The sequence below is a fragment of the Dipodomys spectabilis genome, unplaced genomic scaffold (genome assembly GCF_019054845.1).
Source record: "Dipodomys spectabilis isolate Male_0828 unplaced genomic scaffold, ASM1905484v1 ptg000053l, whole genome shotgun sequence".
Lineage (NCBI taxonomy): Eukaryota > Metazoa > Chordata > Mammalia > Rodentia > Heteromyidae > Dipodomys > Dipodomys spectabilis.
This window is the reverse complement of record NW_024870730.1, coordinates 4,986,031-4,989,521: the sequence shown is the minus strand read 5'-3', so window position 1 is coordinate 4,989,521 and position 3,491 is coordinate 4,986,031. Positions and strand designations below refer to the sequence as shown.

Sequence of the window (3,491 nt, the reverse complement as noted above, 5' to 3'; positions counted from 1 at the left end):
AGTTCAGTCAAATCTTGATGTTTAAAACAAAAATAGCTGTGTTATATCCTGAAAGTAGAGATAACAAGGATAATCCAATGAAATTACTAGTTTCCAAAAAAGTGAGATCAGTTCCACTATTCCTTACCTTTGTGATCTTAATGAAATCATTAAACCCCATTTGTATTTGGAAAATAAATACTAGGAACATGTCATGACTGAGGATGTTTGGGGTTAAAGAAAGGGGGAGGACGAATGGAGAGAGGAAGGGTAGGTGAATACTGTCATACTCAATGAATACATGTGAAACAGAATTTGTAAACTTGTAGAGATGCATAGGGATGGAATGGATTGGAGGAAAAAGAGAATAATGGAAGGGGTGTACTAATCAAGATAATAATTGGTATGTTGAATTGGAATTCCTTTTTACAACTATTTAAAGATAATAAAAATTATTTGAAAAATAAAGGAGTTAAAATAATTTTAAAAACAAAGGAGTTAGTATTTGGAATTCTACATTATAAAATTGTCTGTAAAGAAGAAATAATCTTTGCCCTTCATGAGAACAAATAAAAAAAGAAAGAAGAGCAAATAAGGAGGGAAAAGTTATAATTATTTTATATTTTTAAATCAAGTAAATCTGTGTTTGGCAGGTAACCATAAAAAAATTCCATTTTTAGATAATTCTAGATTTTTTTTCTAGCTCGAGAAAGTGAGTTTGCTGCAGGAATAAATGATTCTGATATTTGGTTTTCTAGTTGTTGACAATGTTGGCACTTTGTCATAAGAAGGAGGACAGAACTAACTGGTTCATAAAGTTCCCAGTGGTGCAAATAGCAGGAAAATCTGTTAGACTCATGATGCATGAGTTGTTGGCTGAATTCAACAGAGCACAAGTCTAAAGCTGATCATCTGTGTCTTCACTAGTAACTACTCTTTGACTATAGTAAGAATCACTATACCTTTGCCTGCCACCAAGAATGATAATAAACCATTCCCAGCCAAGACAGAAAAAAACTCTTTATTTTGTGAACTATTTCAGAGGTAACAAGTTGTTCAAAGTGATAGAGCATCTGATTAGCAAATATGAGACCCTGAGTTCAAACCTTAGTACTCTTAGTACTGCCAAAAGAAAAGAAATAACAAAATAAAAATTGCATAAAATCCTCCAAACACAAAAAAATCAAAGTATTAAATATCAGATACTAGAATTAAGGGTATGTCAAATTTCTGCCTAACACAAGAATATAATTAAAGTTATAATTTGTATTTAAACACTTTTAGTATATTAGACATTAAACTGGAGATATATTTTGTATGCTATTTCAGTCTGAAAAAAATAGGTCAATGCAATATTTTAAATTGTTATTATAAATATAACTTTTTCTTCTCTGAGAAATTTTTCTTGTGGGTTTTTCCCCCTTTTTCCTATGTGGGAAGTTCTTCATTGATGTGATGGTGGTTTATAACTTCTTTGAATTGGATAGGAATTAGATCCACATACCAACATAGCTAGCATTTCTAAATAAACAGCAGAATTAAAATGATGTGAACACATATCACAATCCAGTAAGTGAACACTTTCTTTTTGCTTTATTGTTGTCATTTTTATTCACTATAATGTATTCCACAAGAAGAAAAGATTTATGCCTCATTTTCCTTCCTCTTTTCATCCTTTCTCCCTTTCTTCCTCCCTTCTACTTCCTTCCCTCCTTCCTTTCTTCTTTTCTTCCTTCCTTCCTTGAACCAGGATTGGGGCAGTATTAGGGTTTGTATTCAATGTGTCAAGCTTGCAAGGCAGGTACCCTATTTCTTGAGACATAGCTTTAGCCCTCTTTCGTATGGCTATTTTTGAGAGGATTGTGCTTTTATATCCAAACTGAACTAACCTGCCATCTTCTTATGTATGCTTTCCATCATAGCCAGGATGACAGATGTATGTCACCACATCCAGTTTTTTCTGTTGAAGTAGAATTCTATGATTTTTTTTTTGGCCTGTGAACCTTCTGATCTCTGCCTGCAGAGTAATTTCCTAATTGTAGCTCTGGGCCATATTCCCAGCTTGTCTGCTTTTCTTCTATTCCAACTATTCTATACCTAGCATCCAGAACAGTGGCTAATCCATAGTAGGTATTTATTGGACACTTATTGAATGAATTGATAATACTTCTATAAACAAGGATACTAATCTTTTACTTTCAATTCCCAGGGCCAATGGACTCTGATCCTAAGTTTCTCTAGATTCAATTTATTTATATACATATATATTAATTCGGAACGCTTCACGAATTTGTGCATCATCCTTATGCAGGGGCCATGCTAATCTTCTCTGTATCATTCCAATTTTAGTATATGTGCTGCTGAAGCGAGCATTCAAGGTGCAATTTACTATGTCCTTCTACTATCACATCCCTACCAAGTTGAGATATTAGCTTTGCTCATGTTCTAACTCAGTATTTTTTAGCAAGGCAATAATTATAATTTAGGTTTCATGTTACAGTTGTTAGTGTAATTAATATCCTTTCCTCAGTCCAGTAGTTAGCTTTGAACTTAATCTATGAATAAATGTGTAACATACAAAAACAATATGATTTAACTAAATGACATTTTTGAGAGTAGATATCATAACATGCTTCTACATGGTATCTGTAAAATGTGTCACTTTTCATTATTTACAAGAATTTATTCAGGCCTTGTGGCCCACCCCTGGAGACATGGCTTCACCCTCTTTCTTATGGCTACTTTTGAGAGGATTGTGAACTAACCTGCCATTTTCTTATTTATGCTTTCCATTATATCCAGGATGACAGATGTGTGTCATTACATCCACCTTATTCAGGAAGCTGAGATTTGAGGGTCAAGGTTCAACTCCAACCCAGGCAGGAAGTCCATGAGACCTGTCTCCAATTAAACACCAAAAAAAGGCAGAAGTAGGGCTATGGTTCAAGTGGTACAGTACCAGCCTTGAGTACAAAAGCTTATGGACAGTGCTCAGGCCATGAGTTCAAACCCTAGGATCAGAACACACACACACACACACACACACACACACACACACACACACACACACACACACAGAATTTATTTTTATATATATCAACTATTGTCACATTGTTCCTGATAATTTAAATTTCAGCGAAATGTTTTACCATTACATGACTCCATAGTTATGGAAAGTTTAAGATCATGCATTAGATATTCATACAAAGCAACTAAATAAAAACTGTGAAATGTGACCACACTGTTTTTAATTTATTATTCAAGCAACATACTTTGCAATTACATATGGAAATAGAAATGAATTATTTTTCTAACACTTAATACTAAATAAACTCTAAAGTTTGATTGAAAATCATACTTGGAAAAATTTTAGGAATATCATGAAAATCAGGATATTCTACTTGTCATCTCTTCAAAATGTGTTGATATGACTAACATTTGAATGGTTAGTAACATTGGTATCAGTATGTATATCAGTAACATTTGAATTGTTCAAACCCCATCATAATTCA

At 33.3% G+C, this 3,491-nt stretch overlaps 1 non-coding gene across 1 annotated transcript; it reads right to left on the bottom strand.

Moving 5' to 3' along the window:
• Positions 1 to 2,245: 2,245 nt before the first annotated feature.
• On the bottom strand, positions 2,246 to 2,352 carry LOC122107822. Its single transcript, XR_006147428.1, has one exon. It is a non-coding gene; the product is annotated as a U6 spliceosomal RNA (small nuclear RNA).
• Between the last annotated feature and the right edge of the window lie 1,139 nt (positions 2,353 to 3,491).